At 41.5% G+C, this 23,596-nt stretch overlaps 1 protein-coding gene across 5 annotated transcripts in view; it reads right to left on the reverse strand.

The window, feature by feature from the left end:
• Nucleotides 1–963: 963 nt before the first annotated feature.
• Nucleotides 964–23,596, reverse strand: part of GPATCH2L (G-patch domain containing 2 like) — a 90,253-nt gene continuing 67,620 nt past the window's right edge. Inside the window, exons 7-8 of one of the 5 annotated variants that reach the window (XR_015252172.1) lie at nt 14,254–14,927; nt 964–1,308 (exon numbers count right to left, since the gene is read on the reverse strand). The gene's annotated coding sequence lies outside the window, so the exon portion shown is untranslated. The remainder of the gene's footprint in view (nt 1,309–14,253; nt 14,928–23,596) is intronic. The other 4 variants (XR_015252168.1, XR_015252167.1, XR_015252171.1 and 1 more) reach the window with 4 other exon arrangements.

Below are 23,596 nucleotides of genomic sequence, written 5' to 3' on the forward strand. Positions count from 1 at the left end.
GGATCAGAATTTCAGCAGTGGTGTTTTAAAGGTCTGTCTTATTGTAATGGATTAGCTTTACGTTATTGTGTAACAAATTATCCCATATCTTAGTGCCTTAAAATAACAAACTTTTCCATACTACCCAAAGCAATCTATAGATTCAATACAAAATGCCAATATCAAAATACCAACAGCATTTTTCACAGAACGAGAACAAATAATGCTAAAATCTGTACGGAACCACACAAGACTCCAAATAGCCAAAGCAACCTTGAGAAAGAAGGACAAACTGGAAGTATCACAAGCCCCGATTTCAAGATCTACTGCAAAGCTGTTGTGGTCAAAACAGTGTGGTACCGGCATAAAAATAGACACACAGATCAATGGAACAGAACAGACAGCTCAGAAACAAACCCACGCTTATATGGCCAATTAATCTGTGACGAAAGAGGCAAGAATACACAATGGGGAAAAGGCAGTATCTTCAATAAATAGTGTTGGGAAAACTGAACAGTGAAAAAGATGAAACTGGACCGCTTTCTTACACCACACACAAAAATGAACTCAAAATGGATTAGAGGCCTAAACTGAGACAGGAAGTCATAAAACTCCTAGAAGAAAACATAGGCAGGGGCACCTGGGTGACTCAGTTGGTTAAGCGTCCGACTCCTGATTTTGGCCCAGGTCATGATCGTAGAGTTTGCGCGTTCAAGTCCCATGTCAGGCTCTATGCTGACAGTGCAGAGCCTGCTTCCAATTCCCTCTCTCTCTCTCTGCCCCTCCCCACTCATGTGCCCTTGCTCGTGCACTTCTCTCTCTCAAAAATAAATACATTAAAAAAAACTTTAAAAAAGAAAAGAAAAAGAAAACATAGGCAGTAATTTCTCAGACATTGGCCTTAGTAACATTTTTCTAGGTATGTCTCTTTGGGCAAGGGAAACAAAAGCAAAAATAAACTATGGGACTACACCAAAATAAAAAGCGTTTGCACAGCAAAAGAAACCATCAACAAAATGAAAGGCAATCGACTAAAGGGGGGAAGATATTCACAAACTTTTATTATATCACGGTTTCTGTGGGTCAATAATCTGGGAATGGCTTACCTGGGCAGTGGTGTCTCCTGGTCTCTCATGAGGTTGCAGTCAAAACGTTTTTCAGAATTGCAGTCATTTGAAGGTCTGACTGGGGCTGAAGGGTCCATTTCCACGGTGACTCACTCACGGGCTGTTGGCAGGAGGCTTGAGCTCCTTGCCACGTGGGCCTTTCTGCAGGGCTGCTGGAGGGTCCTCACAACATGGCAGCTGGTTCCCTCAGGACTGAACTATCCTAGGAGGTGGGGAAGGAGGAAGGACGCTGCAATGCTTTTATGACCTACCTTCAATAGTGATCAAGTTTCAGGTAAAATATTACTTCTGCCATATTCTGCTCATTATAAGAAAGTCACTAACTAGAGCCTACAGCCAAAGAATGGGAAATTAAGCTTCACTTTCTGAAGGGAGGAGTATCAGAGAATTTAGTGGACATATTGTAGAACCAGCACAGGGAGGTATTGATTCCTTGCTCTTGACTTGACTGGCACAAGCAGCAGAACCCTGGAAGATGTATCAGCAAAGATGGCCAAGTAGTCCAAAGAATGCAAGGTGTTATGAGGTTAAGAAATTTTATCCCTGCTTGTTCTTTGTCCTCCCGAAACCCTATTTGGTTGGTGACAGTGGGCAGACTCTGGCCAAAATGGACTCTGACTAGCAAGTGATTTTAGTTTCAGATGACAGTGCTGGGAAAGGAACCTGAATCTTTACCCACCAAAATAGATTTTTTAGTCTGCCACCTGTCTTGATATATAGTACTTATATTTGACACACACGAATAATGTTCTCTCTCTAAATTTTCAGGATATTCTCAAGCATCTGAGTGGCACTACGTGGTACTTTGCCCAAATGAGAACTGTGGAAAAGCTCAATAGTCAGTAGTCAGTATAGAATAGTGTGGTATAGTGTAGTACAGTATAGTTTAGAATAGAGTGATATGATATGGTATGGTATAGTATAGTATAATTTACTATAGTATAGTTTAGTATAGCATAGAATAGTATAGTGTGGTATGATACGGTATAGTATAGTTTACACAGCTTAGTACAGTATAGATGGTATGGTGTGGTATAACATAGTATAACTAGTATAGTTTAGTATAGTATAGAATGGTACAGCATGGTATGGTACAGTAGTTTAGTATAGAATGTTATAGTGTGATACAGAATGGGATGGGATGGGATGGGATGGGATGGGATGGGATGGGATGGGATGGAATGGAATAGGATAGGATGGAATGGAATGGAATGAAATGGAATGGAATGGAACAGAATGGAACAGAACGGAACAGAACAGAATAGAATAGAAAGAATATGTATGCTCACAGTCTAAACTTTTGCTTCGTTCTGACTCCAGTATGAGTTGCTGTGAACCTTGCCCAGCCAGATTTCTACTTTGGGTTCAGATTATTCAGATTACTACCCAAAAGACAAAGGCTATATTTTCCTGGCTTGAGATGAAAAATCAGACTGGGAACTCCCACATGGACCACCACTGATTACTCAACCTAGGACTCTTTAGGGGAGAGGGGAGGGGAGGGGAGGGGAGGGGAGGGGAGGGGAGGAGAGAAGAGAGGAAGTTTCTTTAAAACAGTGATTTTCAAAATGTGCTTCCTGGACAAACAGCAGCACGCCACCTAGAAACCTGTAAGAAACACAGATTCTCAGACCCACCCTGAACCTGCTGAGTCAGAAACCCTGGAGGTGGGGTCCAGCTGTTTTAACAAGGCTTTTAGGAGATTCTCATGCATGCTCAAGTTTGAAAATAACCGCTTAGAAAAATCCTAGGCCCAACTCACTGCATTTAATTTAATAATAACTTGGTACGAAAACGAATAAAGAAAACCTGATTTAAAATGGAGTCGGGAGGCCATGAAGGGAGAGGGGTCATGCACACACCGCTCAAGGAAGTTTCCGCATTCCTCAGTAACAGCCACCTGCCCATCACTTGCAGCTGACAGTAACCACCACCACCTCAAACTCATTCTCCTCCAGCGAACTTATGTTCAAAACAGCCCTTCCCAGTCTCCTTCTAGAACCTAAAGAAAAGCTAGCTTCCCTTTTGCCTCTTTGGACATGTCTATGGTTCGCCATAGTTTTCTTGTCCTGAATTGCAATTCCCCTATTCCCAAATAAACTCATCTTTGTTTAATTAAATTACTCTTTGTTTGATTTAAGGTTGACGGTAAAGTAGCTGGGCTGGATACTTACATTTATTCTTGTTCATGCACAAACAAACAATCTCAGAAACACGCACAGAGGGATCAGAACACACACAGCACAATGATGCAGATAACTCCTGAGTCGGCTACAGAGCCCGGGCTCCCTGGCTCCAGAAAGCAGAAAATGTCTAGAGTCCTTTCAAGAATAAGAAGGGTGACAGAGAAGGGAGAGGAAGAGGGCAAGGAGGGGGAAAAATGTGTATTTTTAAACTTGAGTCCATAAGATATCAATTCTTTCTACAGACCATCACAGAATGCAAACTCCAGTGCTCTTCACAGCGACCTCAGAAAGTTAAGCATTTTAAATAAGTTTATGCCCCATAAAACTCAGCATTATTAATTGGCGTTGTTCGGATATTTAAAAGAATAAACATCCAGCAGAGATGTGTCTGGTGCTTCAAAACTTTCTCCCAAACTACAGATAGACGGTACCCAACTAATGATGGCTCAACTTACAATTTTTTGACAATGGTGAGAAAGTGATGCACGTTCAATAGAAACCCTACTTCAAATTTTGAATTTTGATTTTTTCCTGGGCCAGCAACACAGTGGCAGCAAGCCATGGCTCCCCGTCAGCCACAGGAGCATCGGCGTTACAACCAACGTACTTAACAATATTCTATAACCACACAATCATTCTGTTTTTCACTTGCACCACAGTGCTTGATAAATCACGTGACCTATTCAACACCTTATTATAAAATACGCTTTGTGTTATATGATTTTGCCCAACTGTAGACTACTATAATTGTTCAGATCACCTTTAAGGTAGGCTAGGCTAAACTACAATGTTTAGGAGGTCGAGTGGATTAAATGCATTTTCAATTGACCATATTTTGAATTTAGGATGGGTTTATTGGGACGTAACCCCACTGTAAGTTGAGGGATATCTGTGGTTTGCTTTTTACCTTGTACACACTGTGAAGGGAGTTGTTGACTACGCCTCCTTCTTCCAGAAAACTCGGAGCCAACTTAGCAAATGGACATCAATTGGCCTTCAGCATAAGAGCCTCACCGGAATGTCTTATTTTCCCTGCCTTTATTTCCTCTGCCTGGTGTTCTTTCTTACTCTCTACCTTGCTGTACCATTCATATTTTTGTCAGACATTTCAAATCCTTTTAGGAATGAGGCCGGCAATGGGAAAATAAATGTAAAGGATCGGGGTGGGGGCGCGTAGTTTCTTTCTCCAAGCAAACTGAAAACCTGAGGGGAGAGGCAGAGCCACAGCCATCGGTCCAGCACAACACAGCCTTCCCTCCCTGATCCACTGCAGCAGCGGCGGGGTGGGCACCGCCAGCTTCGGGAAGAGAGGGGAAGAAGAGCTGTTCGTGGCAGAAAAGCTCTTTGTACAAGTTGTTTCCTGAGGTTAGGAAAGGGGGTGGGGAGAGGATACTGAGGTCTGGCTTCTCTGTCTTACGAGATGGACCTATTTCTGTCTTCCTTAGTTTTCTCATTTTAAGATTAAAGCAGCATCCACACTGGATTGGCAAACCTGATGCAGGCCACCCAGAAGCCAGGCAGCTCTCCCTTTAAGTGCAATGCGCAGGCTACAGACAGAAACCACGCTGATTCCACTCTGCTCAGGGTCCCAGGGAGACAGGCCAGCAGTTTGGGGACAGGAAAGGAGAGACAATTACGGGCATCTGGTGCAGGCTCATTGCCAAACTCAGAGAATGCTTACTGTTATGATCTGCTGTCTATCTAGTTTGGAACAGATCAAGGGGTATTTTTCTTAGGTAGCTACCTTGGAGGACCTCATGTCAGCTTCAAGGCAGGCTGATGGGAAAGGAATCGGGAATCAGCCACATAGCAGGGGCTGTTTGGAGCTGCCCACCCCACCAGCCAGCAGGGTTTCCCGGGAAAATTCCCATCAACAGCTCCGTCAGGACTACAGTGTCAACCTTGACCAGTCACTTCTGAGCCCAGTGACATCCATAATGACACGTCTCCACCTTCCCCTTCCCCTCAGAACATGACCGATGAGGGATTTCATGGAACAAGTCTCTGGGCTGTGATGGGAATCCGTCTCGCTCCACTGCAGGAAAAATATATATCCCTGAACAGCTGTGAGAAATTCTTTCATTATTCGGCTGCAATCTTACCACTAGCCCTTGCTTCCTCTTTTTACGGTAAAAAATGAAAACATATTAAATGGAATATTCTGACAATGATTGCTTTTAAAAACACAGGCTGGAATAACATGAGGAGAACAGAGAGTTTATGGAGCCCTGGGCTGTGGAGATAGAGGAGAATGGCCGCTGCTGGGTGGAAGGACAAGGAAGTTTCCCAGGGTGGCCTGTCGGCATAGTGACCACACAGAGACAGCAAAAGGCTGCACGGTTATGTCCCACTCTAAAGCTGTTTGCAGCAATTTACAACCATCCAGTGTCAGACTGGGGAAGCTGAGTCTAGAGGAGAAGGGAAATTTTATCAAAGGGAGAAACAGTTGTGGGGCAAATAAAGTGCAGATGGATACCCAAAGACCATCTGCTCAATGTCGTCCACATTACAGAAGGAACTATTAGGTCCACTGAGAAGATACAAGCCTTTAGGAGGGCTCTCGTGAGGAGGTTTACCCTCTGGGAACTCACCCTGAGGTCAGTGTAAGCAGTCTGAGAGGAGATGACGAGGGAAGGTTCAGGAATGGCCTGAGGCGATGTTAGAGTATACCATAATTGGCCTGGCTAGAAGGAGGGACTGATCAACTCAAGCAATGAAGATGGGGGCCACAAACCATCTGAAGAGGCAGTGGGGTGGTGGTGGAATTTGACCATGTGGTCAGTGGCTGGAAGACCTGCTCACCTAAAAGCAGAGTATTCTGACCGGTGCCTAACTAACCTTCTTATGTATTCACTTAATCAGTTCGACCTAGAAATAGCGCACACTTGCTGCATTCAGTTATTATGCCACTTCGTTACTTACCACAAACTCAGCAGTGTGTTTATAATCTGTAGTTTCTGTCGGTTAGAAGTCTGCACACAGCTTGGCTGAGTTCTCTGTTTCAGGGTCTCATCAGGCTGCAATCTGGGTGTTGGCTGGGGCTGCAGTCTCCTCAGAGGGTCAACTGAGAAGAGATCTGCTTTCAAGCTCCCACAGATTTTCCCTGTAGCTGCCAGACTGAGGGTTTCAGTTTCTTGCTGGAGTCTACCCTCAACTATCAGAGAGCACTCACTCACGGTTCCTTGCCACATGAACTTCTCCAATAGGGTCACTCACTTCATGGAACTCTGCTTCTTCAAAGCCAGCAAAAGAGAGAGGCGGAGGGAGAGGAGGAGGGAGAGAGAGGCTGCTAGCAACGTAGTCTTGGATAATGCAATCATGGATGTGATGTCTCATTGCCTTTGCCATATTCCATCGGTTAGAAGGAAGTCACAACCAAGAGAAGGGGACTGTACAAAGACGGTAGACGAGGAGGCAGGGGTCACGGGAACATTTTAGAGCCTGCCCACTACATCTATTATGAGCCAGACTCTGTTATAGGCACCCGGGAGGGTTACAGCAATGAACAGTAAGTCGTATCTTAAGAGGGAAGTGGTGAGGGATGGGGGAAGGAGGAAGGAGCGGGATCTATTTGTAAATTAAAGATCATATGCCAGATTAAAAGATGTATCTACAAATTTCAATCTCTGGACCTCATTTGGATTCTGATTTTTTTAATGTAAAAAAAAAATCTCTGATAATTAAGAAACAATTAGAAATGTGAATCTCAACTGGATATTTGATGACATTAAGAAATTATTGTAATAGTAAAGTTAAAATGATGTATGTCTAAGAGATTTTCTTGAAAAACCTATGGGTGTGAGAGAAGGTGGAGATATGGATGAAGCAGAATTTCCAGGGGTTGGTGGTTATGGGGCTGGGATGATGGGCATATGGGAGCTCATGAAGCTATTCTGTCAACTTTTGTGGGTGCTCAAAATCCTGCATAACAAAAGCTTTAAAAAATAAACGTATCGGTATATACTCTTAATAGTAATCATAGAAATGCAGATGAAAACCATGTGAGACCACTTTGTGTCTATCAAATTGGCAGAATTTTTTTTTTTTTTTTTTGGTGATGCTACCCATTGCAAGTAAAGGTGTGATAAAACAGATATTCTGATGCATTGTTGGGAAAGGATGGGGGAGGGGTGGGGTATAAATTGGTACACTCTTCAGAAAGCATTTTGATAATATGTATCAAGAGTCTTAAAAATGTTCATATCTTTTCATCCAATAATTCCATTTCTGGAAATGTACTCTAAAGAAATAGCCATTGGGGCACCTGGGTGGCTCAGTTGGTTAAGCATCTGACTCTTGATATTGGCTCAGGTCATGATCTCACGGTCCCGGGATCAAGCCCTGTGTCAAGCTTCACACTGAGCATGGAGCTTGCTTGGGATTCTCTCTCCCTGTCTCTGCTCCTCCCCCAATCATGCTCATTCAATCTCTCTCTCAAAATAAATAAACTTGAAAGAAATAGCTTTCAAAGTGGACAAAGTTTATGCACAAAGATACTTACTACAGGAATATAGTAGAGAATTCACCTTTCCCAAAGAACACTCTGACCTTTGCCCTCGGCTTTGGGAAGTGATCCCTAGGTCCTTAGAATGTTTTGCCTGGTAAGAGCGTCTTTGTTTACGTGGGGGCCTTGGCTAACGGACAGTCTAACACATGGGCCATGTGGCATCAAATCTAGTTCTAGAGGGGCTGGATACTAAAGATCAGCCACACAGGCTGTCAACCATGGAGTTCCAATAAAAACTCTGGACATCAAGGCTTAGGTGAGCTTCCCTGGTTGGCAATACTCATTCCATGCATGTTGTCACACAGGGTTGCTGGAAAAGTAATGCTGTCTATGACTCCATGGGAAGAGGACAAATCCATGTCTGGAACTTTCCTGAAATCTCTTCCCATGGCTGTTTTCATCCGTGTCTTTTAATTGTAATAGACTATAGCCACGAATATAATAGCTACCAGTGAGGTCTGTGAGTCCTCCTAGTGAGTTATCAAAACTCAGGGCAGTCTTGGGAACTCCCAAACTTACAACTTGTAAACTGCTCCTAACTTCGCAGTTGGGTGCCAGAGATGAAGGAAGTCTTGTGGATTGTGCCTCCTCTAATTTTGCATGGGTTATTTACAAAATAGAAAAAAAATTCTTGGGAACAACAGAATAATAGTTCAATTAATAGCAGCACTGTATATTCCACGTACACAGTATTATGCAGGCAGTAATTACAGCATTATAAAGAATTTATATATTAATAGGGCAAAGACTATGTAACATGCCCAATGCAAAATGTTTGATGCATATTATTACTATAGGCACGTAGAATAATGTCCAGATGAATTATACAAAAATGCCAAGGAGTGCTCTTTCGGGTGCTAAGATTAAAAAAAAAAAATGTCTACTTCTCTAAACTGTTCAAATGGTGTACAGGATGCCACTATGCACAACTTACTTTGATAATTAGAAATGTGTGTGTATTTAGTTACTAAATTTTAGCCACATTAGCAATGATTCTGTAGCTTAAGAAAGGTAGTTCATGACTGGGCAACTCTCAAAAGCTCAAACCCATGTGACTAAAGATGTCACCGAAAGGAAAGGGAGATGAAACAAAAGGAAATATAAGCAGCTATCGGCATTCTGACAAGCACAAATATAAAGGGTGGAAAGAAGAAACAGAACCAAGGACCTAGAGAGCAAGGAGCAGGAGGTGCAGAGAACAGTGACAGGCGGTGCTATAAAACAGAAGTTCATGGTAACAGTTCATGTGAGTCTCTAACACTTCATATGGCCTGGTAAACCCTTGGGATCACTTCCAGGTTAGCACTAAGGCTTCAGTCTTTGAGTGAGGCAAAGGGGACTTGACCTGAACGAGTGCTCAAAACACTTCCCCAAATAATGAATCTATTCTTACGGGCTTCTGTTCTTCAAAATCTTGGCAGAGTGGAATGTGAACAAAAACGAATAAACAAGATGGGCTGTGGTTTAAAGAGTGCCAGGAGGCTGAGGCCAGCAATGAGTCGAAATTTGCAAAAAGAGCCCAAAGCATCAAAAATGGTTTCTGCTTTTTAAAGTTAAGTTTAGGGCCAGGTGAAAAACAAAGATGACACGAGCCACAGTTTATGAATGGCAGTGATTTTTATCAGAAAGAAGGCAGAACTTCTATACCCTTAATTTGCTTCCATCTTTTCTGTCAAATAACATCTTCTACCATGAAACGGGTAACACAAATGTTGATAAGAGAGAATTAAATCCCCGAGTGAAGAGATTATAAAAAGTGCACCTGTTCTCTGGCTACTCTAATGAATTAAAGTCGCTTACCTCAATGAATTACTTTCCAGGATGCTGATAACCCTTGCAAATGGGATTGCTAAATTATTGTCAGGGATCTTGCAGGCAACCAGGTGAGTAGAAGATTCTAGAAGATGAAGGTTGGAGCTTTTATAACAAACTAGTAGCCTAGATATAGTGCGTTACATTTCACTAGGCATTTTCACACACATTCTTGTTTGTTCTTTGCCAATAAATAATATGGTTCGATCAAATGAGAGAATAAATGCTAAATTGCCAAGTCCCATATAGAGGTTTGAAATTATAAGATAGACACAATTATTCCAACCATCTTACAGACAAACGCGCTGAGGTTCAAATAGGCTTGCCCAAGGTCCCACTTCTGGTCCATTTTGAAAATACAGGGGCTTATCACTGACCCCCAAACAAGAATCTCAAATTCTAAATAACCTCCAAGCGCTCAGGAAACAAAATGGCAAACACTGGGCTGTTGTATGGATTCATTCACAAAACACACACATGCAACAAACTGACATCACTTCCATCTTTGCTGTGATTATTAGATCCTTGGATAAGGTCTATCTGTAATTCAACAAAGCATTTCCTAATCACCTCCTATCGGGCACAAGTTTGAGCTATCCCTTAAAGGATCGTAGAAGCAGGTCGGAAGAGGTGCCAGTCAGGAAACCTGGAAAATAGTGTTAATGGGGCTAGAAGCTGAGTCGGGGTAGGCTGGGTCAGAGCCTGGTAACTACCAAAATTTGTATCTTATTTCTCTTATGGTTATATTAGTATGTGCAATAGACTTTTCACGTATTGACGGGAAACAGTGGAATTTCCTGGGGAACTATCGGTGAACTCACAGAACTGACGGGAGCATGGAGAGGCAGGCTGAGGAGGGGCAAGACTTAACTGGCTAGAACAACTGTCTTGTCAGGGCACTCCTGGAATGTGGATGTGCGGTGCTGTCTCTTGTTGTTGGAGGCTGTCCTGATAATCAATCTAGTCGAGATTGGAAGTTTGGGACGGTAAGTCCTGGTGCTGAGCTTTAGTAGCGTGCCCACCCCTTGGGAAGGGGAGGAGAGATTTACCCCTCCCCACTGCACCCCCCAAACCAGACCTGTTGCTGGAAACAAGGTGAATGAACCATGTTTGGGTCCCAGGGGTAATCTTTCTGGGGCCCACGTTAACATGTGGAGGGACTTTAGGAAGAAAACACTCCTCCCACAGAACTGTTGGGGTAGGACTGAACGACAGAATGAATAGGAAAATGCTTCAGTAATGGTAAGATGCTTACTCTTATTATTAATGGGATGGGAGGAGGAAAAACTTCTCTGGTGCATTTTGAGAAGGAAAAGAGCATGTCCACCTGTCCCTTCTGGGCTCTCTTTTGAAGGCTGCGTGCTCACAGGGGTCACTGCTTTCTGATGTGTAGTAACTTAATGGGGTGGGCTCTCTGTCCCTGTCTCGAGGCGGCTTCCTTCAAGAAGGGAAATGCAACCCACTTGGCAACTCTAAAGCCCTGCATTCCAGTTAGTTGGAAAGCTGACATCTGGGTCTCCATCTCTCTGGTTACTGGGTCTCTCAGTTGGGTGCCATCTAGGAAGGAAAATGATCTTATCTATCCACCTATCCCATATCCAATTACAGTCAAGTCAGAGGATGCACTGAGCTAACAATGGCAAACGGGGCCAGTGGAAGGCAGGCTGGAAAGAGGCCCCAAGGTTGGACGCTCTTGCTCATAGTGGCTTAATCCAGTTCTCATGTCGGCTTTCATAAGCATGCAGCTTTTGAAGGAGCCAGAATACACAGGCACCTGACAAGGAATTTTACCCTGTGGAGGATGAGATAGAAATATACCAAAGTGGTTAACAGTATGGATTCTGACTCAGAATACGTGGGTTCAAATCTGGGCTCTGCCACTTAATAGCTCTGTTGTCTCAGGCAAGTTAATTAACCTCTTCGTGCCTCATCTGTTAAATGGGAATAACGTTAGTACCTACCCCACTGCGTTATTATGCAGATTAATTGAGACGATGCACATAAAGCACCAGAACACTGTCTGGCACATAGTAAGTCTCAATAAATAATCTTCATCATTCAGAACACAGCTAGTTTAATTAGTTAATTAGTTAAATAGATGCTAGTTTAATTAAGGGGATCAGTAACTACCATACCCAATGCGATTGCCTCATGAATATTAATCTAATGAGAAGTTTCTCAAGGTTATTCAAGGACTTTGCCCTAGATCTCACCATCTCATTTTTGCCAGTGATGGAGACCAACATAGAAAAGGTATGCCTGTCAAATCTGCAGATTCACCAAATCTATGAATCAAGGTGTATGCGTGTAACATCAGGATCTGATTTTAAAAGATCTTTGCAAAGTGGAACAACAAACTAATCTAACGAGATTAGATGTAAGAGCAGTTTTTGTACTTTTCTTCAAGTAGGTCCAAATAAAACCAAATCGTGTACGTACAGTATGGAAAAATATGGCTTTAGCTATAGCAGGCATCAAAAATGCAAAGAGATTTTAAATTAGTGTTATTTAAAAAAAAATTTTTTTTTCAACGTTTATTTATTTTTGGGACAGAGAGAGACAGAGCATGAACGGGGGAGGGGCAGAGAGAGAGGGAGACACAGAATCGGAAACAGGCTCCAGGCTCTGAGCCATCAGCCCAGAGCCCGACGCGGGGCTCGAACTCCCGGACCGCGAGATCGTGACCTGGCTGAAGCTGGACGCTTAACCGACTGCGCCACCCAGGCACCCCTAAATTAGTGTTATTTTAAAACAAGTCCAAAGGATGTCTTCTGAAGCCAGCAAACTGAGTCTTCAGCTAAGTGAGCAAAAGTATAAAAAATAGAAGTGGATATTTCCCACTTCTGAGGTGAAGGGTCGGGGATTAGGCAGGGACAGTGAGGCTATCCAAGGAGTTTGAAAAGCAAGGCCATTGGCATGCTTCCAAGTCAAGGCCTTTGATGAACAACCAAATATAAGGGTTAAATCTAAAGGGACTTAACAGGATTGTGAATGGCAAAGAATCAGGAGTTGGGAACCAAGTGGAAATCGGGTCTAAGTGAAAGAAGTGTGAACATATGGAAAAGATACAAGGGGTAATGGCCATGAGCACCAGAAAACAGATCTTGGTTAGCACAAGAAAATGCTTTCTAAGAGTTGAGATTTCCGACTATGGATGAACAATATTGGGAGGCAGTAGCATTCAGACAACCTTTGAGTTTATCGGGAAAATTGTGACAAGTTGACACATAAGATGGGGAGCGGGACTGGATCACAGATTTAAGTCCCTGTTAATTCTGGATTTCTGGGATTCTTTTGCAAAAGAGTAAATACATAGTCTTTTTGCCTGCAAGCACAGCATCCATCATGTTAGGGAACATCAATCCATGACGTAACCCAGAAATTAAAGTTCAGTATAGCCACCCCTGAGCTGCCATGTTGATAGTTAGCCAAGCTCCTGACACAAGAGTTCAAAGACACTGAAGTCTTGTTTTTCTTGATGCCCATGGAGAGTTTGCAATCACCTGGCTGTGGGCTGCAGCCCTCTGGATGGAAAGCATGTCTGAGTCAGTGCCTGTGTCAGGAGACAGATGGAAGCTGGCCACATGACCCCTGGTCCCACATCCATTCCACCAAATGGAGAGACATGACAAGCCTTTTATTTTCAGGACAGAACGCCATTGATTATTCCCTGTTAATGCTTCCCTGTCGATGGCGGGCAGGGACTAGAGGGAAATGGAAGGATGTGATATCCGGGCCCCCCAAAGGGAAAATCAATGTGATATGGTTTGTATTTCATCCTAGGATAACCTCTTTTTCTGAGTGCCAACCCACAGGCCACTGTTTCTCTCTCCACAAACTCCCCCAGACATTGTCACACCCTTTCACACTCACCAAAGGACAGGGAGGGAGAGGAGAGAAGGACCAGGCGCTAGGAATTATTAAACTCTGCTTTCATTCTCTTTCAGAAATTTACAGTCACTAAGAGGCTACAGGATGCACAGAGACTCCTTAGCAGGTTCAGATCAGAGGGGAAGAGCCTACTAAGTCAGTCTAAGAAACCCTTGTCTGACTTATTACTGATGCATCCAGCAGTCAGCTAATCTCAAAGGATGACCTTGGAAAACCGACAACCTAGAAACTGCATGCCCCCTGGCACAATGCTGAAAGTTACAAGTTCAGAGAAAGAGGCAAAGACTTGTATTGCAGGGAGGTGAGAGGCAAGAAGCAACCTTTCTTTGTGTACACACACACACACACACACACACACACACACACACAAATCAAACACCAAAAGTGTTTATGTTCCTCCCTCCCCAGAAGGAACCCAACATTTGAAACAAAATGCTTGAGGATCTCGGATCTAACAGAAAGGAGAATTCTGGTTCCCTCTGGGGTCTCAGGGTGAAGTTAAAGCAATACTACTTTATTGTCTTTGAAGTGGGGGTGCAAACCAGTAATATCCTGGTACCTAGAGCTATATTCACCTTTTGGTTCCAGAAAGGGCATTTGATTAGCATTTAACCTCCTCAGTATTGCATGCAGCCCCACAGACCCACAAAGGAGCGATGCCCCTGGAAAGCTCTAGGATTATCTATTGCTATTTTTCCCCTTCACGTAGGAGTTACCCCAGGAGAAGAGAATAGATTTTTTTTCCACCTACCTTACTCCCTGGGGCTGAGAATTGTGGGCTGAGCCCTCTGCCTGAGGGAGGCCGGACCGGCTGATCTCCAGTGGGCTTTCCAGCTCTCAGACTCCGTGTTGGGTCCCTGTGGTGCAGACTGGAGGGGCAGGACTGAGGGTCTGCTTTCTGCTTGTAGCAAGAATGGAGCAGCTCATCTTTTGCATACCTACACCATGTGGATAACTAGAATTACAGCAGTATGCTTTTCGTATGCATTGCTATATATATAGGATTGTATGTGTTACAAACATGAGCTACTTTTTTAATACCTTGGAATAAAAGCTTGTGTCCTAGCAGGGACATGATTAATTTTGTTACTTATTTCAGAAATGACCTGTAAACAATGCTACCAGCCAGACGGTGGTACATGAACATCCTAGAATAGTCTTCAGGCAGTTCCTCTACACAACCCTGGATTCTTCTCCCCACAGGGGATCTGCTTCATGCCTTGGGTTCTACCCCCCTCAGCTGGTCACAGTCACTTGTGCCTGAGTCCTTTTCCCCTAGACTCTGGGGCTCCGTCGACATCACTTCTGTGCAGCCTGGGCTGTTTGCTCTAGTCCATATGGACAAGTGCTCAGGACCTTTGAGTTTGTGGAGAGGGGTGCTGAAGACATCTGCAGGCTGTCGTTTAGTCCCAAACCAGGGATATCCTGTAGGAAGAGACATTATCCTAATCAGAACAGATGCTGGTCAGAATACTCAGGGGCAGGACTCCAGCATGGCTGTGGAAGTTCCTTTTGAAACAATGGCAAAATACATAGGGTTCCATGGCTGATTCTGAAAGGAAATGCCCGGAGGTCTCGAGGATCTCCAAACTGCGGGGAGGGAGGACCCCTCAGACAGCTCAGGAGCAAGGGCCTCTGTCTAGTACTTCCTGCCCAGGTCCTGAGCTTGATGGGGAGATGGGTTCTATACATCCCCCTCATCTACTCAAAAACACTTACCTATCTATGCTCACATACATTTAAAAAAAATTTTTTTTTTTTAAATTTTTTTTTTCTTTTTTTTTTTTTTTTCTCAACGTTTATTTTTATTTTTGGGACAGAGAGAGACAGAGCATGAACAGGGGAGGGGCAGAGAGAGAGGGAGACACAGAATCGGAAACAGGCTCCAGGTTCTGAGCCATCAGCCCAGAGCCTGATGCGGGGCTCGAACTCACGGACCGCGAGATCGTGACCTGGCTGAAGTCGGACGCTTAACCGACTGCGCCACCCAGGCGTCCCTAAAAAATTTTTTTAATGTTTATTTATTTCTGAGACAGAGAGAGACAGAGCATGAGTGGGGGAGGGGCAGAGAGAGAGGGAGACACAGAATCCGAAGCAGGCTCCAGGCACTGAGCTGTCAGCACAGAGCCCGACGCAGGGCTCAAACTCACAAACCGTGAGATCATGACCCGAGCCAAAGTCGGTCGCTCAACCGACTGAGCCACCCAGGCGCCCCTCACATATATTTTTGTTTGCTTACTTTGTGTTTTTATAGAACACAATATACTTCCAGACAAGTGCACAGTCACAAATGTACATCTCAGTGAGTCTTCACAAAGAGAACACACCCACTCAACAAAGGCAAGAACATTACCAAAACTTCCAGAGGCCCTCTGTCTCCTTCAGTTATCACTCACACCTCCTGGCAAGCACACTCCCGATTTCTAGCAGAGAATTTTATTTTGCTTGTTCTTAACCTCATATAAATGGAATGATACAATATGTTCTCACGCATTGGCTGATTTGCTCAACATTATGTTTCTGAGATTCATCCATGCTGCTGCATGTGGTTTGTTAATCCTCATTTCTATATAGCATTCCATTGTGTGAAGACGTCACAATTTATGAATTCATTCTGTTGATGGCTGTTTGTGTATTTTTAGTTTGGGTTGCTATGAATACAGCTGCTATGTGCATGTATTTGGGTGCACTTATGTTTACATGTCTACTGAATATATACCTAAAAGTTAAATTGCTAGGTGGTTGGGTTTGCATCTGTTCAGCTTTAATGGATATTGTTAAATAACTTTCCAAGGCGGTTTGCCAGGCTTCAGGGAGTGCCTGCTGGTCCACATCCTTACCAGCACTCAATGTTGTCAATCTTTTTAATTTCAGCCATTCTGTTCAGTGTGTAATGGTATAGCATTGGGGTTTTAATTTGCATTTCATGAATGACTCATGATATTTAGTACATTTCCATACATTTATTGGCCATTGAGATATCTTTTGTGATGCTTTATCCAAGTCATTTGCCCATTATTCAGTTGGAATATCTGTTTGCTTTAACTGATTTGTAGCAGCTTTAAAAATAGATTCTGTGGTGTATCACGTTAATTTGTGATATGTGAATCAACATGAAACACCACAGAATCTATTTTTAAATTTTTTTTTTTCAACGTTTATTTATTTTTGGGACAGAGAGAGACAGAGCATGAACGGGGGAGGGGCAGAGAGAGAGGGAGACACAGAATCGGAAACAGGCTCCAGGCTCTGAGCCATCAGCCCAGAGCCTGACGCGGGGCTCAAACTCACGGACCGCGAGATCGTGACCTGGCTGAAGTCGGACGCCTAACCGACTGCGCCACCCAGGCGCCCCAGAATCTATTTTTAAAACTGCTACCTGAAAAACACAAAAGATCCCATCGAAAACCTGCTAGAACTTGATCCATGAATTCAGCAAAGTTGCAGGATATAAAATCAATGTACAGAATCAGCTGCATTTCTATACATCAGCAATGAAGCAGTAGAAAGAGAAATCAAGGAATCAATCCCATTTACAACTGCACCCAAAACCATAATATACCTAGAAATAAATCTAACCAAAGAGGTAAAAGATCTGTATGCTAAAAATTATAGGGGCGCCTGGGTGGCGCAGTCGGTTGAGCGTCCGACTTCAGCCAGGTCACGATCTCGCGGTCCGGGAGTTCGAGCCCCGCGTCGGGCTCTGGGCTGATGGCTCAGAGCCTGGAGCCTGTTTCCGATTCTGTGTCTCCCTCTCTCTCTGCCCCTCCCCCGTTCATGCTCTGTCTCTCTCTGTCCCAAAAATAAATAAACGTTGAAAAAAAAATTATAGAAAGCTTATGAAAGAAATTGAAGAAGACACAAACAAATGGAGAAATAGTCCATGCTCATGGATTGGAAAAACAGATATTGTTAAAAAATCTTTATTAACCCAAAGTAATCAGTGCAATCCCCATCAAAATTACACCACCATTCTTCACAGAGCTAGAACAAACAATCCTAAAATTTGTATGGAACCACAAAAGACTCTGAATATAGCCGAAGTAATGTTGAAAAAGAAAACCAAAGCTGGAGGCATCACAGTTCCAGACTTCAAGCTGCATTACAAAGCTGTAATCATCAAGACAGTATGGTACTGGCAGAAGAACAGACACTCAGATCAATGGAACAGAATAGAGAACCCAGAAATAGACCCACAAATGTATGGCCAACTAATCTTCAACAAAGCAGGAAAGGATATCCAATGGGAAAAAAAATACAGTCTCTTCAGCAAATGGTGCTGGGAAACTGGACAGCGACATGCAGAAGAACGAAACTGGACTGCTTTCTTACACCATACACAAAAATAAATTCAAAATGGATGAAAGACCTAAATGTGAGACAGGAAACCATCAAAATCCTACAGGAGAAAACAGACAACAACCTCTTTGACCTCAGCTGCAGCAACTTGTTACCAGACATGTCTCCAGAGGCAAGGGAAACAAAAGCAAAAATGAGCTATTGGGACCTCATCGAGACAAAAAGCTTCTGCACAGTGAAGGAAACAACCAACAAAACTGACAGGCAACGCTCCATATGGGAGAAGACATTTGCAGATGACACATCAGATAAAAGGTCAGTATCCAAAGTCTATAAAGAACTTATCAAACTCAATACCCAAAAAGCAAATAATCCAGTGAAGAAATGGGCCGAAGACATGAATAGACACTTCTCCAAAGAAGACATCCACATGGCTAACAGACACATGAAAAGATGCTCAACATCACTCATCATCAGAGAAATACAAATCAAAACCACAATGAGATACCACCTCCTACCTGCCAGAATGGCTAAAATTAGTAACTCAGGACACAACAGATGTTGGTGAGGATGCAGAGAAAGGGGAACCCTTTTGCACTGCTGGTGGGAATGCAACTGGTGCAGCCACTCTGGAAAAGAGTATGGACATTCCTCAAAAATTTTTTAAAAATAGAGTTACTCTACGACCCAGCAATTGCACTACTATTTATCCACAGGATGCAAAAATGCTGATTTAAAGAAACGTAAGCACCCCAGTGTTTATAGCAGCACTCTCATCAATAGCCAAAGTATGGAAAGAGTCCAAATGTCCACTGACTGATGACCGGATAAAGAAGATGTGGTGTATAATATATTCTACATTCTATATACATACAATGAGTGGAATATTATCCGTGATCAAAAAGAATGAAATCTTGCCATTTGTAACAACATGGATGGAACCAGAGTATATTATGCTAAGAGAAATAAGTCAATCAGAGAAAGACAAATATGTGATTTCATTCATATGTGGAATCTAAGAAACAAAATAAATGACCATAGGGGAAGGGAAGGAAAAATAAGATAAAAACAGAGAGGGAGGCAAACCATAAGAGACTCTTAAATACAGAGAACAAACTGAGGGTTGCTAGAGGGGAGGGGAGTGGGGGAAAGCACTAGATGTGTGATGGGTATTAAGGAGGGCACTTGTTGGGATGAGTGCTAGGTGTCATACGTAAGTGATGAATCACCAGGTTCTACTCCTAAAACCAATACTACACTGTATGTTAACTACCTTGAATTTAAATAATTTTTTTTTCAACGTTTATTTATTTTTGGGACAGAGAGAGACAGAGCATGAACGGGGGAGGGGCAGAGAGAGAGGGAGACACAGAATGGGAAACAGGCTCCAGGCTCTGAGCCATCAGCCCAGAGCCCGACGCGGGGCTCGAACTCACCGACCGCGAGATCGCGACCTGGCTGAAGTCGGACGCTTAACCGACTGCGCCACCCAGGCGCCCCTAAATAATTTTTTTTTTAAAAAAGGTTCTGGATGCAAGTCCTTTGTCAGATATTTGTATTGCAGATATAATCTCCTACCCTGTGGCTGGCTTTTTTACTCTCAGTGGGGTCTTTTGACTTTAATGTAATCCAATGCATCAATTTTTAACTTTCTAGGTAATATTTTTTATATTTTAAGAAATCTTACCCCACTTCAAGGCACTGGAGATACGATATTTTCTTTCTTTTTTTTTTTCCTGTTAGTTTTGTCGTTTTTACCCTTTCACCTTTATGATGTAATCTTTATGGAATTGGTTTTAAGTAGTGAAAATAGGGATCCATATTTATACCACAAATGAATATCCAACTGAGTAAGCACTATTTATTGAAAAGGTCGTCTGGGGCGCCTGGGTGGCGCAGTCGGTTAAGCGTCCGACTTCAGCCAGGTCACGATCTCGCGGTCCGTGAGTTCGAGCCCCGCGTTGGGCTCTGGGCTGATGGCTCGGAGCCTGGAGCCTGTTTCCGATTCTGTGTCTCCCTCTCTCTCTGCCCCTCCCCCGTTCATGCTCTGTCTCTCTCTGTCCCAAAAATAAATAAACGTTGAAAAAAAAAATAAATAAAAAAAAAAGAAAAGGTCGTCTATTCTTTACTGCACAATATAGTCACCTTTGTTTTTAGCCAAGTGACTGTATGCGTGTGGATCTGCTTCCAGTCTATTTTGTGCCATTGGTGTATTTGTCAATATGTGCACTGATAATACCACATAGTACTATAGCTTTATAAGAAGTCTTGACACCTAGTTGTGTTAAGTCTTTGAAGGAGCTTTGCTCCTTCAAGAACAGCTGCTCTATTCTTGGGTTTTTAACATATTCTTTTTTCTTTTTTAAGTAATCTCTATGGCCAACGTGGGACTTGAACTCATGACCCCAATATCAAGAGTCACATGCTCTACAGACTGAGCCAGCCAGGCACCCTCGTCTTTACTATTTTCATGTAAATTTCACAATTAACTTAATTCCAACCCCTACCCTCCTCCCAAAACCCAAACTGCTGTGGTTTTTACTGGGACTGCATTCCTTCTATAGACTAATTTGGTAAGAACCGACATTTGAGATTTTCAATTCATGAACACAGCAAATCTCTCCATTTATGTAGGTCTTTTAAATTTTCTTTTAATAATATTTTCTCTGTAAAGACCTTGCACATCTTTCATCGGATATATTCTCAGGTATTTTATATCTTTAATGTCATTGTAAATGGTGTTTTAAAATTTCACTTTCTACTTATTGTTTACTCATATTCTGTTCATAGTAGTTACAGGATATAGTAATATAGTACATATATAGTGAGATACACACACACACACACACACACACACACACACACACCATGAATCCAGGGACTTTGATATATTTGTATTTTTTTTACATTTATTTATTTATTTGAGAGAGAGAGAGAAGCAGAGAGAGGGAGAGAGAGAATCCCAAGCAAGTTCCATGCCCCATGTAGGCTTGATCTCACAACCGTGAGATCATGACCTGAGCCAAAATAGATGCTTAACCGACTGAGCCACCCAGGCACCACTGTATTTGTAGTAATCCTGCTAAGCCACAGATTCTTTAGGATTTTCTACATAAACAATCATATCATCTGTGAATACACAGTTTATCTCTTCCTTTTCAGTCTTTATAACCTTTTTTCTTGCCTTATTACAACAGTTACGATCTCCAGCACAATATTGAATATAAGTACTATTAGAAGGTATTCCTTTTTTTTTTTTAAGATTTTATTATTTTTAAGTAATCTCTGTATCCAACATGGGGCTCGAATCTATGACCCTGAGATCAAGAGTTGCATGCTCCACCAATTTAGCCAGAGAGGTGCCCCAGCAGGTATTCCTAATCTCAGGGAGAAAGCTTTCAACATGTTGCTACTAACTATGATATTTTATAGATGATCTTTACCAGTTTAAGAACATTTCCTTCTAGTCCTAGTGTGTTGAGTATATATCATGAATAATTATTTGATTTTATTAAATGCTTTTTCTACATCATTCTATTGAGGTGATCTCATTCTTTTTCTCCTTTATGATGCTAATTTGGTTAAATACGCTGATTTTAAATTGAGATATAATTCATATACCATAATGTTCATCCTTTTAAAGTGTGCAATTCAGTGGTCTTCAGTATATTCATAAAGCTGTGCAACTGTCACCAGTATCTAATTCCAGAACATTTTAATCATTCCCAGAAAGAAACTCCATACCCATTGGCAGTCATTCCCCATTACCCTCTTCCCCCAGTCTCTGGAAGCCACGAATCCACTTTCTGTCTACATAAATTTTGCCTATTCTGGACATTTCACTTATAAGTGGAATCATATAATCATATAAGTGGAATCATATCATATAATATGCTTTAGTGTCAGACTTCTTTCACTTAGCATAATATCCTTAAGGTTCATCCATGTAGCATGAATCAGTACTTCATTCCTTTTCACGGTTGAATGATACTGTCATATGGATATAACACATTTTGTTGACCAATTCATTAGTTGGACATTTGAGTTGTTTCCACTTCTTGGCTATTATGAATAATGCTGCTATGAATACAGGGAGTAAGATTTCTGGGTCATATAGTAAACTGCACTTAACTTTTTGAGGAACTGTCAAACTGTTTTCCAAAGTGGCTACACCATTTTACATTCCCACCAGCAATTTATGAAAGTTCCAATTTCTCCACATCCTTATCATCACTTGTTATTATCTGTATTTTTTAAAGGATTTTTAAAAAAAGAAATCTCTACACCCAGTGTGGGACTCAAATTTACAATCCTGAGATCAAGAGTCACATGCTCCACCAACCCAGCCAGCCAAGCATCCCTGCATTTTTTTTTTTAATTATTATTGTCTTCCTTGCGGGTGTGAGGTAGTATCTCATTGTGATTTTGATTTGCACTTCCGTAATGAGTAATGATGTTAAACATTTTTTTATGTGCTTATCGGCTACCTGTGTCTCTTCTTTGGAAAAATGTTTATTCAAATCCTTTTGCCTATTTTTTTAGTTGTTCTGTTGGCCTTTTTATTTAGTTGTAAGAAAAATTCATCTATTCTGGATACTAGACACTTATCAGTTATAGGAGCTACAAATATTTTCTCCTACTCTGTAGGTTGTATTTTCTTTGTGTTATTGTCTTTTGAAGCACAAAAGTTTAAATTTTTAATGAAGTCCAGCTTATCCATTTTTATTTGGTTCCTTGTGATTTTGGTGTCATATGTAAGAAATCACTGTCAAATGAAGGATCATGAAGATTTATACTTGTATTTCCTTCTAATAGTTTTATATTTTAACTCTTACATTTAGGTTTTTGATCCATTTTGAATTAATTTTTGCATATGGAGTATGAAGAAATCCAACTTTACCTTCTTGCATGTGGATATTCAATTGTCCCAGGACCACTTGAAAATACTGCTTGATTTTGTAATATTAAGCCAACATTATATTACTGAAATGAATTATATCATTGGACTCTACTTACTAAGATTCTGTTTAGGATATTTGTACGTATGTTCATGAGAGATATTGGTCCATAATTTTTACTTCTTATAATGTACTTGTCATCCTTTGGTATTAAAATTATGGTGGTCTCAAAATGAGCTGGGAATTGTTTTTTTCTTTCTCTGATTTGAAAGAGTCTGTGTAAGATCAGTTTAATTCCTTTAAAATGCTTAGAAATTTAGTAAAGAAATCTACACCTGAAAATTTTTAGTTACAGATTCAATTTCTTAGCTATAAAACATTCAGACTTTGTTTCCTTTTCAGTTGATAAACTGTAATTTCATAGAAATTTCATTTCATGTAGATTTTCAGATTTATTGGTATAAAGTTCTTCATAATATCTACTTAATAGCATTGTTAATTTGTACCTTTTTTCTCATTTTCTTAGTCTAGCAGTGTTTTTTTTTTCCTTGCTAGCAATTTATCAATTTTATTAGTCTTTTCAAAAAACCCAGCTCTAGATTTGTTGACTTTCTTATATACTTTTTTCTATTTCATTAATTTATTACCTTTATTATTTTCTTTACTCTTCTAGAATTAGATTCAATTTCCTACTCTACTTTTTAGATTGATTTTTAGCCTTTCTTTCCTTTTATTATATGTAGATTTAAAGAAACAAACTTCCCTTTAAGTACAGCTTTAGCTTTGTTCTTCAAGTTTTGATGTCATTATTTTTATTGTAACTTAATTCAAAATAACTGTCTAATGTCCATTATAATTTCTTTTGAATTATTGGTCATTTAGAAGTATATTGCTTAA

This window comes from Puma concolor, chromosome B3, assembly GCF_028749965.1.
Source record: "Puma concolor isolate L17-30 chromosome B3, mPumCon1.1.hap2, whole genome shotgun sequence".
In the NCBI taxonomy this organism is placed as follows: Eukaryota; Metazoa; Chordata; class Mammalia; order Carnivora; family Felidae; genus Puma; species Puma concolor.